Source organism: Arctopsyche grandis, chromosome 3, assembly GCF_051622035.1.
Source record: "Arctopsyche grandis isolate Sample6627 chromosome 3, ASM5162203v2, whole genome shotgun sequence".
In the NCBI taxonomy this organism is placed as follows: Eukaryota; Metazoa; Arthropoda; class Insecta; order Trichoptera; family Hydropsychidae; genus Arctopsyche; species Arctopsyche grandis.
In genome coordinates this window covers 6,560,283-6,575,338 of record NC_135357.1, presented here as the reverse complement: position 1 = coordinate 6,575,338, position 15,056 = coordinate 6,560,283, and positions in this window count along the sequence as shown.

Here is a 15,056-nt window from a genome sequence, read left to right as displayed (position 1 = left end):
ATGAGGATTCCATTTGATAAAAGCGTATTCTAGTTTAGGTCTGATACAAGTATAGATATATGATTTTGAAAAATATTTATTAGTAAAAATTATTGATTATTTTCGGCATACCATCAACGCACAAAGTAACCGATAGATATCCGAATTCCAAAAATGGACGCCGATTGGTCATCGTTGAATACATCGTATAGATTCGAAACCGTCAACAAAGTCAAACATCGCCATTTTTGTACGCAAGCGAGCAATTTGCGGGGCAATCATCGCTCCACGTATGCAAATCTCGCGAAGAACATTGATTAATTCGCCGCTGACGCGATTAATCATCGACGGATCGCACGTGTCATTCATAAAAATTAACGGCGCCGTAATTTAGACCCTACATGGAGAGGTATCCTCCTCTTAATGTCGTATTTATTTCGCACTATCGGCACAGTTTATCTGTGGGGAACGGGGCAAAAGTGGGCCAATCGATGCGTTTATTACTTTTGTGTTTGCACTTTAGAGTCGGTTTGTTCCGGACGATTAGCATGTCTTATCGTACAGTTGAATGTCATGCGTATCTGTCATGGCTAACGTTTCTGTCTGTAGGTGGTTACTTTTGATATTTTTAAATGGTTTGAAATTTGACGAAAAATGTTTCATTGGATTGGTTGCTTTGTGTACAGTGTTTTTGGTTTGACATTGTATAGTGTCATTGGTCTTACAACATATGTACATATATTATATCATACATTCTTCCGATAGTTTCGAAACTTTACCATTTCGCGTGGTTTGGTCAACAATAGATATATTGAAATCAATTCCACCAGTACGATGGTGAAAAATAATTGCAATAGTGACGTCTTATGGTAAGTATACTTAAATACATATTTTCTATTTTACCGAACTCTCACCCTCTTGCCACCCTCTCGTTTTGTTAAATTTTAATTGTTTAAACGCCTATAACTTTTTCTTTTTGACCCTAATTATATATATATACATATATATATATAAAATCAAAAGTCTGTTTGTTTATCTGTCTGTCTCCTACAGGCTCCTAAACCACACATCCGATTACGATGGAACTTACAGTATTTGTTTTATGCATGTCCGGGAAGCTTACTGTGTAAATTAATTATAAAATAAAATAAAAAGACAATTTAAACATTTTTTCAATAGCAAATGTACGACAATATCTATATCTATATATGTATATAAAAATGAATGTCTGTCTGCATGTGTGTCTCGAATAGGCTCCTAAACCACACATCCGATCACGAAGGAACTTACAGGATTTGTTGAATGCATGTCCGGGAAGCTTACTGTGAAAAAAAACCTCTTAATAATAATACTCGTAATTACGATTTTAGTGACGTGAAAGCTTGAAGCGCCATTGTGTAGTCAAGAAATGTATTCGTTGGTAACCACGTTACCGGTTGGTTTATGACGAATATGTACAAATTTAATAAATATTGTTGCGTAGGGGTGGGTGAAGGATCCAAGTAAAAGGCCGAAGTCATTTCACAGCGTTTATTGATGATTAAGGAGATACACGCACTGGCAGTGCTCAGTCCAGAATGACCTGATATCGCCTACGTACCGCCTTATAAAGGGTAGATCTCTCAGGACGTCTAATCTGTTTACCTATTTTATAGTCACGTATTCGGATATGTATTCCCATGACATTGGGTCTCCCCGTACCGATTATGAGAAAGGACTAATAACGGTCATTGTTTAGCCTAAATGCACTTAGAGTCCAGATATAATCCTGGAAGTAAGTGCAAGCACTTAGTTAATCCGTTAACAGATATTCGTTGGTCCTAAGTGCAAGCACTTAGTTAATCCGTTAAGATGTCGCTTTGGGGTGAAGCGTGTAATGGCATTATGATAAATATATACAATAAAAATATTTTGATATATTTTGATTGCTCATTGTACAGTTTTTACAATAATTTCATAATTAATGGTATTGTAATTAAAGTATAAAGGTCTGATTAAAAACGAATTTTCATTTTTTTTAAATACATTCAATTGTTTAATTTAATTTGTAACATGACGAATTTGATTTATAATATGACAAATTTGATTTGTAAAATGACGAATTTGATTTGTAAAACGACGAATTCGATTTGTAAAACGACGAATTTGATTTGTAAAATGACGAATTTGAAGTGTAAAAACTGTATTACATTTCATATATTATATATATTATACAGAACACTTCAAAATCGCCATACAAACGATAAAATTGATTCTTCCGCCATTCTAAAAGAATAGCATCGATTTCGAGTACAGTTTCAAAGCGGCCTTTGTTCACTTTTGTATCATTCGAACCATTTATTCGCGTCATACAAAAAGCGTACGTCTTGATCGACTTCACCGTTGTCTAGACGTCATAAAGGAAAATAGAAAAATATACCGCATAAAAATTGAACCGAACGTATTTCATAGAAAGCAGTTTTTTTTATTATTATTTTCATCCCCTGCTATGGTATTTTTCATCCAATGTAAAACGATATTCTGTCATTAGTTACGCTGACAGGGTTATACGATTCTCGCGCGCTGGGAAAACCCCTCTTCCTATATTATATGTATATATATATATATATATATATATATATATATATATATATATATATATATATATATATATATATATATATATATATATATATATATATATATATATATATATATATATATATATATATATATATATATATATATATATATATATATAGGTACATATGTACATGTATGTAGGTGAAATATACCTACAGGATTTTTTTTCCCGTATCCAAGTATATATATGTAAATATTTATCATCAACATTGTAGTACGAAATTCGATATTTCGGTTCCGGAAATAAATAAGCGATTTGAAAATGTATCGGAAAATTGTTTATGCATTACCCGGCGTGTACACAATACGCGAGTGTATCGCATCGATCATATTTCGTCGTATTATATTTTTTTATACTAACTTCGTTTGGAATTTATTTACAGATGATTATTACGAACGAGTCGGATGCTTCGTTTGAATTAAAATTTAAATCTGTTTTTTTTTTCTCTCGGTAATTTTCAAGGTGTCGTTACCTGCGTGATGTCCTTTGAAAAGGTTTCGGGTGAAAGCTTTAAAATTCATGGCACGCTCTACCCTCCCAAATGAAACAAAAGCATTTGCTCAATTAATAGTCTCCACGTGCAAATAAAATTGCGGTTGTTAAAAATATAGAATTGCGTTTTTTTTAACGCGTGTTAAAAACGCATCAAAACATCTGTGGGATGAATATTTGAATAGTTCGCTTCGATGAGGCTTTTATTTAATTGGTCTGTAGTTTCGAATGCTTTTTGTATGTTGTTATTGTAATTAAAATAATTGGTTGAAAACAAACGATCAGTAATTATGCTAGTACATACATATGTTCGCAATTATAATTAACTAGTGTTGTAGCCGTTGATTTCAACGGTTTGTTTCGGAAAGGAATTGATATACGAATTAAAATAATGGTAAATATGTTATATCGTATATAATAATTGTCTATTGCGTGCGTGCGTGCGTGCGTTCATGCGTGCGTGTAAAGTGCGTGTTAATGTTCACTGATACGCTCCGTCTCTCTTTCTCCCCTTGGAATCGTATATCGTAGAAAGAGATGCAGCATATCACTTCGTCCATATGATAGACCGACAAAAAGCAGTTTTTTTTTTCAAAGAAATTAATTGCATTTTAAATTATTAATTCCGTTGTTGCGAATTGCAAATATTTTACCGAGTGTACAATTATGTGCACACAGACCACTAATATAAATATAATGTAAGGTAATTTATAGGCGCGCGAACGTATTACTAGTAAAAAGTTCTGTGCGCGCATTACACGCTTGCCGATCCAACTCATTCACCCGTTCGAAATGATGAACGGGTGAATGAGTTGGATCTTGGAGTTGAAGTTGTGTATGTGTGTGTCTTCATGGAAGTTTGTATTTGTGTACGCTCCCACGCAGCGCATCTGACGCTGACGTCACCCGTTCCAAGAAAAATGCACTCAATATCAAGAGCACATATCAGTCGCTCTATACCCCCCCCCCACTTCTCCGCTACCACACTTCCCCACTTCCCCGCTATTCTTTGACACGATCGGTCGTCACGCTGCATCCCTATGCATAACGTATACTCCTGGAATTTTTTGAAATCTCCATACTTGTCGACGCATCCGCCACATACATACCCACAAACGTACATTGCGTCCGTTTGTATACATTTTATAATAATTATTATTATGGTACCACTCGTCTCTCGACGCTCCGTGAGAACGGACGTGCCGAAGACGTACTCTCTGTGCGAGCGCTCATAATACAGCGATACGCCATACCGTCAAAAAACCCACACCTTTTAACATACACCACAAACACCCCCCACAAAACGAACACCAAACGAACACATGTTGGCACCATGCGAGGATCCAACCTGAAAAAGCGAATTAAGAAGACACTGATAACTACAACCGAAGCTCCTCAACCAGGCTGCTCTCAGACCGCTCAGATGGAGACCGAGTGGCAGTTTCCAAAACATAGGGCAAAGAACGTGAAAGATGTTGCTCCTGAATTTAAAATTCAGGAGAAAAACAAATTTGAAGGGCTCTTGGAAGTTTCCGATGTCCCCAGAAGCGGTGGAAGAATCCCGCCCATCATCATGACAACTACTGGCACTCACGGCAGCATGATCGAGTCGATCAAGAAGTTTATAAAATACTTCACAATGACTTACATTGGTCAAAATAATGTCAAGATACAATGTAAAAGTCTTGAAGACTTTAAAAAACTTCGGGATGGATTGACACCAGACCGACAATTCCATACCTTTTCCAGGAAGGAGGAAAAGGAAATAAAAAGTGTCGTACGTGGCTTGCCGAAATTGCCGGAAGCTGATATTAAAGATGACATCATCAGACAGGGATTCCCTGTAACCAAAGTCATACAGATGAAGACGAAGGAGCCTAGGAGCAACGCCACCGAGCTATACTTGGTGTTCTTCGAGCCATCGGTATCGGCAAAGAAGATTAAAGAAATCCGGTACATCTGTTACACAAAGGTCAGTGTCGTTAAATATACTAGTAAATCACAAAATATTACTCAATGTTTCAGATGCCAAGAATATGGACACGCTGCGAAAAACTGCAATCGGCAGGCCAAGTGCGTCAAATGTGCCGGCACTCACCTCACCGCACAATGCAATCAAGGAATAGTTACCCCTGCTGTCTGCTCAGGCTGTTCAGGATCTCACCCCGCTAACTTCAAAGACTGTCCAAAAAGACAGAGCTATCTGAAAATGCTGGAATCGAGGAAGAATCGAGCATCAATTGTCAAAGCCAACCCTTGGAAACTCCCAGTGGCGCAGCCACAAAATATCCCGGTCGTTAACGATCATAACTTCCCAAAGCTACCGACTATTAAAACTCCTTCACCAAATATCCCTAAAAAACCCCACCAACCAACCAATCCCAACATTCAACCAACAACAGACCTAACTTCCATGGCGTCTATGACGAAGATGTTGAAGATCCTCCAGGAGATTCGTGCCAAGGCCAGCGGTTGCACCGACAAACTAGAGCTGGCACTCATGCTTGTCGAATATCTCGATGTCTTTGATTAACGGGAGGCGACTGAACATTCTAGCTTGGAATGCTCGTGGACTTAAGAATAAGATTGACGAACTAGAGTCGGCGATCGGTGAGTACTGTGTTGACATAGTTTTAATCTCCGAGACCTTCTTAAAACCTCATATCCGTATTAACCTACCTAACTTTAACTGCTATCGCGAAGACCGAGAACAGCATGGAGGGGGAGTTGCCATTTTTATAAAATCGTCAATTAAACATTGTTGCGTAATAACCCCGCCACTAAAAAATTTAGAACTAACCGCCATCAAACTAACAATTAACAACACCCGTCACATAGTAGCATCCGCTTACAATCCTCCCCAAAAACGATTATTGGCATCCGATCTTAACAAAATATTTAACATTGGTAGTTCGGTAGTGGTAGCTGGTGACTTTAATGCCAAACATCCGTTATGGAGTTGCGTAAACACTGACCAACAAGGCACAACTCTTTTTAAATACATTCAACTAACAGATACAATCTTACTTCATCCGGATACATACACACACTATCCCACAAATAACTCACAACCATCCACACTAGATCTTGTCCTCGTCAAGAACTGCCCAAAAATATCGACACCAAATGCCCTTCAAACCCTGTCGTCTGATCATCTCCCGATAATCTTCTCAATCGACGGGAAACCCGAGGAAATCATCAAGCATAGTTGGGATTACGGGAGAGCTAACTGGCGAGAGTTCAAGTCGTACATAAATGACCAAACCATTCTAACTTCTACCACACTCACAAACAAAACCGAAATCGACAGCTCCATAATACACCTAACGGAATCAATAACTCGATCCAAACACCTTCACATACCTAAGACACAATACATTGAACACAAATTAGAGATAACTGACTTTGTTGCAAATCTAATTAAAAGTAAAAATAAACTCCGTAAAATTTGGCAAACATCAAAAAATCCAGCATTGAAAACATTAATTAATAAGCTCACATATCAAATTAAAATTAGAATCAAAGAAATCAAAAATGAAGCTTGGTCTAAAAAATTAGAAAAATTGAGCTCAGTTGATGGCTCTCTATGGATATTAGCTAAAGCGATTCGCAGGACAAAAAACTCGATTCCTCCATTAGATGATGCAGGAATCTCAGTGACGCGTGATTGCGACAAAGCAGAACTATTATCAAAATCCTTCCAAAAACATCACACACTCACACAACATTACAATCACATACCAACGCATAATAAAGTCAACCGGTCCATTAAAATCATCACAAAAACTCCCACTAACAGTACTAAAAATATAAAATTGGTGCATCCGTGTGAAATCCAAAATATAATACGTAATTTAAAAAATAAAAAGGCACCTGGGCGAGATTCAATAGATAACATCACAATCAAACAACTTCCATTTAAAGCTTTAGTCTCACTATCTAAAATATTCAACGCATGTTTACTCACCGGGTATTTCCCGGAATACTGGAAAACAGCCAACGTAATTCCCATACTTAAGCCCGATAAAAGCTCAAAAAACCCGGCCAATTATCGACCCATTAGCTTACTTTGCACGCTTTCAAAAATTCTGGAAAAAATAATCTACACACGTTTACTTAAAGTCGTAAATAAGAAATTAATAAATGAACAATTTGGATTTCGCACTGGACATTCCACGACCCAACAACTAACAAGACTAACTGAACACGTGACGAAGAACTTTAATATGAAGAGAAGTACCGGAATGGTATGTATGTCTCGACATAGAAAAGGCCTTCGACACGGTTTGGCACGATGGACTCATTCATAAGCTCCTTATTAACAAAATACCAAACTACCTAATTCTCATCATCAAATCGTACTAAACTCGTAGAAAGCTAGTGGTTAGCGTAAATAATGAATTATCGTCTCCAAATATAATCGCAGCTGGCGTTCCGCAGGGGAGCTTGCTTGGCCCACTCTTGTTCTCCATATATATAAATGACATACCTATTCCAAAAAACTATCACATAGCCCTATATGCAGATGATACAGCTTGCTTCACAAGTAGCAAAAAACCAGACACTATTCTTAAAAATCTTGAATTTGCAATTAAAGCAATGACTGAACACTTCACTAAGTAGAAAATTCAAATTAATCAAACCAAAACAGACGCCATATTCTTTAGTGTTAGAAAACATAAGCCAAGTTCAGATCTGAAAATCCCCTCTGGAGAAAGTCTGAAATGGCAGTCAGTAATAAAATATTTAGGAGTAACGTTTGATAAAAGAATGAGATGGGCACCTCACATTGAGGCAGCGAAATGCAAGGCGATGCGGGGTATATCCTCAATATATCCAATATTTAATCGCCATAGTTCTTTATCAACGCTAAATAAAATAAAATTATATCGCGCGCTCATATTACCATTATTAACCTATGCTTCACCTGTATGGAATAACGCCTCGAATACTAACCTTTCCAAGCTCCAAGTAATACAAAATAAATCCCTTAAAATAATTTATAATACACCCATATATACTAACCTGAAAAAACTGCATGCTATATATAATATTCCGTTTGTTACAGACATTACTAACAAACAAACCAGTAGATTCTATGAAAGAATCACTAATAACCATACTAACACACTTGTGAAGAGTCTCGGTGATTACAATAAAATGTCTATACCCTTCAGGTATAAACACAGATTACCTAAACACAATCTGCTTTAGGTCATCGACTTTAGATAGTCTTTAATTAATATTATGTATTAGATGTATTATGAACATTTATAAGGATTGTAAATAGGTTTTTGAGCTCTTTTTCCTATTATGCTTTAGATTAACATTAGAATAATATAATACTGTGATTACTAACCAAATTAAATTAAATTGTAAAATAGAAAATGATCAGTAGATCAGTAGCTATTAAAATAGATATAAGATGTATTGTGAACATAATTTCGTAATAATAAAAAGCATTTAAAAATCAAAATCAAAATCAATTATTATGGTAGATTTGTATATTACAATGTTCAACGGTATGTACTTGAACGTATCATATGAAAGATTTTTTGTTTTATAAACGTAGAATACATATTTATATTTATATAGAAAATTTCTTAAGTAACCTTAATTAAAAATTGACCAATTTTTTTCTGCCATAAAGTAAGATTTACGAGTGCTGTTTTCGGTGAAAATTTGTCGACGGATAATAAATTGCGAGGTTCGCCCTTCAAGGGAGATTCATATTGATTAATGACTGATTTGAATTGGAGTTTAAATTAAAAGTTTCAAACGTAAACTTTATGTCGGAAAATAGAGAAAAGTTTTGTTGGAAAACTGTCAGAAATTTAATCATTCGAATATTTTTGTTTCGTCGCCGATTTTTTTATAGGTCTTATTCAAACACGAGTGGGTATTTAAGGATGGGTGGAAGTTTCAAAAGATTATTTAATTCGAAACAAATGTGTACAATAAAGCGTCCAAAGTACACTATAAAAGAAAATCTCAAGATCGAAACATAGAATTTTCTATAGAAGCCGACCACGATGTAATTTATTTTACGACATAGAAACTTACAGCATACAATGTAGATAATACTGCAATGGACTTTCGTTAATAGAAAAGGAAAATGGTTGGAAGGAGGTGGAGGAACAATTTATTGGTCTATTTGCCGCTTTCATCAATCAGAGACGGATTAGCTCGGCGACTATTTGATGTTTTTGACGTTTTTAAAATATTGTTACAATAAATATTAACGAGGATTTGTTAGTGATTTATTTTGTTGAAATTTTTCTATATGTCTTTATTAAGTAAAATGTACTTTGATGAGATTCGAAATAAAAGCAATTAAAACTTTTAAATTTCGTCGTATACGAAAGACTTTCAATGTAAACGAAAGACTTTCAGAGAAAATATAATTTTATTGATCTGAAGTTTTTGTTTATGCCAACAAATTGCTTTTACATACATTTATTGTTAATTTTATTTAATTATTTTTTATTATACATACATATATTAATCAATTTTTTTAAATTGTAGTGCTTTAAGAGGGCTGGACACCAGAACCTTGTCCATACAAACGTATTACACTTCTCCCTTCCTCAATTATGGCACTAGAGAATTTTTTTTTTAATATGCTATGGATATTCACCATTGCCATGCATCTGTGCTTTTATTTTTTTTGATTAGTTATTTTTTATAGGAGCTAGGAGCCGCCAAACATCTATAAAATCGCCTCTTTTTTACACCCACGAAAAGAGTCCAGCGTCCTTATTTAACGGTTGATTTAAAAAAAAATACGCACACAGGTGCATAGAAAATATCTTTTTTATACCGATGATGATTTTTTTTTCTAAATTGGTCTAGTTTCGGAGGAAGAAATTGGAGAATACAAAATCTTGATTTTGTCGATGTAAAATACGTATTATCTGGTCGAAGCCCAACTGTCGCATTCACTCAATATATACATATTTGATATATATTGTCGAATTCACTCAATATATATTTCAGTGAATTTCAGGATCTCGAATTTCACTGATTCGTATAAAAATGCTGCAAATTTTTTTCAGCATTTCGAAATTTGACAATTTATATGAAAAAAAATGCTCCGAAAATGTAAATCTGTCTGAATTTATCCATAGATGTCTCTATGATGCTTTGTCAAAATTATTCTAAAACTTGTATATCAATTTTTGTAATTGGCCAGGGAGGCGCATTGGGGCTAGCCCATTAAGCCTTCCTGGTATGTAAAATAACACAAGGCATTCATAAGAGTAGACTATACATCTATACATCAAGGAATAACTTTAATATTTATTTTGACGTACGAAAAAAAATGTTTGTCGCACATCTATATTTATTATAAGCGAAAAATTCACTTAAAAAAAGATGGAGGGGATTTTTCCAAAAAAAATAATTATGCCTGCTTTAAATGATGATGATGATGATTATGATGATAAAATAAGATTTGTAAAAATCAATTTCATTACACTCAAATATCTTAAAGACTTTGCACTTTCATCAAATCAGTTCAAATCAGACAAAAATTTCGAGGTTGAATTTTCACATGATCACAAACAAACAAACTAATAAAAAGTATTATATGTATTTTTGAAGCGGTTTCTTAAGATTACAAAAAAAGACCAAAACAGACTTTTTTCTCACTTCAACTCTTTTCTCACTCGACTTTAAGGTAGCTCTGGAACGAAGACAATCAAAAACCAATTAATCAAATATAATAAATTTATGTTAAGATTAAATTTTCGTGTCAATTATGAAGTGTTAACTCGTTTATAAATATTCAAGCGCATTGTGGAGAGATGGCCGTTAGCCTGGGATCGTTTTGTTTGTGCGAAATTTCCAATTAATTCCGAGTTTTCACCGAATTTTCCGAATAAATGTAGGATTACTCGAATCGAAACCATACATACCTTCGCTGTATACATTATGCGGGCTGTCAATCAAACTTTATACAATTTGAAACACAATTTGATTTGAATTTGAAAATTTACACGCGTTCGTTTGTACCAGTATTTTCTTGCTTTCAATAGTTATACATTTCTTAGAGAAAATAATTTGATACATTAAATGAGTGCAAACGTTTAACCTTTGAAGGACGGAGCATCAAGATCGAACGACTCGTCCCTAACCGGGGTCGAGTAAGACCCCAGTATTTTTAAATCAAAATACAGCTTTTCTCAATACAAATGGGTTAAATATATATCTTATTAATTACATTATACATCAACATAAAAAAGTTTTAGTCCTATAGCATGTTTTTGACTATTTTTGTATTAAAAAATAACGACAAGTATCGTAGCACATAGGTAAGGCCAACAGGTGACGGCATGACTCAATAGCCACGCGCCAAATATAGCCGTATCTTTCTCTCGCATTGATTCATCGATCAACAAGAATATGCAAGCGAACAGTCAAAGACATGACTTATCGCTACCGCCTTTAAATCATACTTTGGAACGTAGAAATGTATAAATGTATTTTTTTACGATGTACCCCTTTTCTAAATCATACAAAATCTATTAAAATAAATTTCTTGTAGTTCATTCTAGGAATCCAAGAAGTATAGGGTGTATTGCTTTGAAAACCACATAGTTATTACAAAAACGTAAAAATTGGGGCACTTAAATACCCCACTTCGGTGAGGGAGGGTTAAAATAACTCTTCTTCCACAGATGACAGTCTCTGTGTTACTAAAAGCTATTACCTAGTGGCAGCGAAACTTTCCTGTATCTATTTTTACCTATATATGTATACATACGTAGAGTGTTGCGGTCTGTGAAGATAGAAATGTCCGTAACAGTGTTTGTTTTAAATTTATTTACACGGCATATGTCATCGGAAGACAGGGTCCATTTCGGGGTCGATTTATGTGCTCCCGAAGGGGGTGAAAATTTCCAATTATGAATGGATTTAAATTTATATTGCTTATTGTTCTATAATTTATTTCATAATTGTCGCTATGAAATTAAATTTAATTACAGACGTGAGTTTTATTAACGGGGATTTTCTTGATTTCAAAGTATGTACGTGATAGGCCGTAAAGGAGAAACGTGTCCCCGGGCAAAGCTACGTGATTAGACATCTAAGGCAAAGGACTACATAGTTTGTCGCCTCATTTTTATTGTTATTCTTGGAAATTTTACGCTTTTGTCTCTATTGTGTTTTATAAAATATTTGTTATGGAACGTGCTTTTGCCGTGCGATAAATTATGTAAAGTGATACAATTTAATTGTGTACGCTGTCATAGCTTCTGGTATTATTGAATTTTTAATGAGTAAATATTTGTAACGCTTTTCTTATTAATGAGGCCCAAATTGTCGTTTTTTTTTTATTTTAATTAGATAGTTTGTTTAGTTAAATATATACAATGTACAGTTGCATTAATCTTGGTCTTTTTGCTTAGTGAAAAATAAGGCGAAATAATGAGTCGTTTTTTTAATGTATTTTCTGCGTAAAAGCTATTAAGAATTGACTTAATTTACATACTGTTGTTATTTTCCTTAATAAGATTTTGTCAATTTTCTTTTTTTTTACACGATTTTTATTACTTCCATGAAATTTCTGGCCGTCAAAAATTCGCGATGTAATTTTGAACCACTTCCACTCGCTTTGATATTTTACCAGTATACGGGATATTAACTAATATTGAAGTAAGCTAATATTTCTTACATGAAGCTTGAAAAATTACATCATAATCTTGTATCAGATTGAAGCGATGACAGCTAACTATCCAAACGCTTTTTTTTACCGCCCCTTTACAGGTCAATTAAACAGTGGTAAAAGTTACTGTCATTTCTTTACCATAGGTTTACATATTGCCCCAAAATGACACCTATGACCACAATCGTACATTTGTATTTAAAAAGGTGGCGAATAGAGCTTAGGTGGCCAACTTGATGAGGAACCGATTCAACAATGAAATCAGATAAATCAGCAAACTATGATCGGAAACCACCGACCTGGAGTTACAAACATATATCTAAGGTCTGGCCAGCAACATAAAATCAGGGATAGAACCACTCAGTTGTAAGCACTATACGCTAACCACTGAATAGTATTGCTGGTTACATTACATTGTGCAAAATAAATATGAAAGTTATTTTTTAAAGAATATCAAAAGTTGTTTGATTCCTTTGAGATTTTTTTACCTATGTATTTTTGCTTAGATTTTACATGTCAAATCCTAATAAATGATAAATTTTCTTCTTGAAGGGAAAAAATATTTTTCTTATAAATTTAAAAATAATGTATTGAAGTACATAATGGTTTTCTATCAAATAATAATATAAAATTCTAATACAAAATTATTTTGAATCAGATTTTTTTGGTTGTATTGAGTATACATACATATGTACTCGTATGTATATTATAATGACAAATTTTGAAACTCTATCTGGTGAGGACTTATGGAATTCATAACTTGAAAATAATAATCGAGAAAGAATATTACGAAATACAAAAACCTTGTAAACATAGAATGAATTCAAGACGATAAACGATATATAATAATAATAATTATTATTTTTAGTTGTTTGTGTATATATATGTTTTGTTTTTGTTATGTCTAATTTATTATTTTGTTTCTTGTCTTTTCTGTTATATTTTTGACCATTGTGGCGCATTAGGAATTTCTGTAATGCTACAACGGTCCAAACTTTAAATAAATAAATAATATCTGTAAATACACTGGTATATGCTAATTAAAAAAAATAAAATGAAAATAAATAAATTCATATAATATATTTATAGTAGGTATACACATATATTTGGTATGAAATTAATATTTAAAAATATATATTCAGCACTATTTTATGTGACATATTTATCTAATTCCGATTTTGTAGTGGTTTGAAATATATAGTATTTTTATTTTTGTTTTTTGACTACAACGCATCATAAGCAGGGGAAAGAAGATTTAAATTAAAAAAAAATCACAATATACGTAAAATTAAAAAAATATATACATATGTAGTTAAGCTACAAAATTATTCGTTAAAAATGAAAAAAGTCTTTGAATTATATTAATCAAAAGAAAATATTTTATAAATTTGATAAATATATGCAAAATTACCTGAAACTTTTCAAATTCAAAATGATTTTTTTTTTTTTGTAAAATAATTGAGTGAGTAATGCGTTTGAATCAGCAATGTGGTTACGTTGTTAGAAGAACGGACGATGGATGCACGAAAGAAGTGCTCGAATAGTACCCGAGAGATTGTTAAATGGTGCAAGTAGGGCTATAGAGAACATTGGTGGATGAAATTGGAAAAATGTGTGAAATAAGAGTTGGAGAGGCCTCAATTCAGCAGTGGAAGCCGAATGATTGTTAAATTTCTGATGATCTCGTTAGTAATAACTTGCAAATAAGTATTATACATATAATTTATTGTTGAAATACAACTTCCTACACATAATATTTTCAAATAATAATGTCAATTCCGTACAAAATTATAATAAATAATTCAACGCGAAGGAATAAATTTATCGAATGCAAATCGTAAATCAAAACGCAAACAAAAAAAAAATAGAGAAACAAACCCAAGACGTTCAAATTGTGAGTTATGTTGTGAAAACAGACGGCCTGAACATAAAAAAAAAAACAACTTCAAAAGCATATTTTTTCTGCATACGCGAATAATTTACATACATGCTGATATACATTTTCGCATTACAACTTATGATACTTTTTATGACTCGTATTTGCGTACACACAGTCGTTTATATTACCAGGTTAACCGTTTCGGTTACTTACACAGTATAAATGCGGGCCAGGGCTGGTGAACTTTCGGGCCTCGTGCCAAAACGACCGCAAAACTGGACCGCGATTTTCAACCGATCGTTTCGAATACTCCACCTCTGATGCAATCAATTATATTACATATATGATGAGAATGTTCAAACCTTCTTCGCAATGCTTTCGAAAAACTTATCGGAAAAGCTTTGTCCGTACGTGTA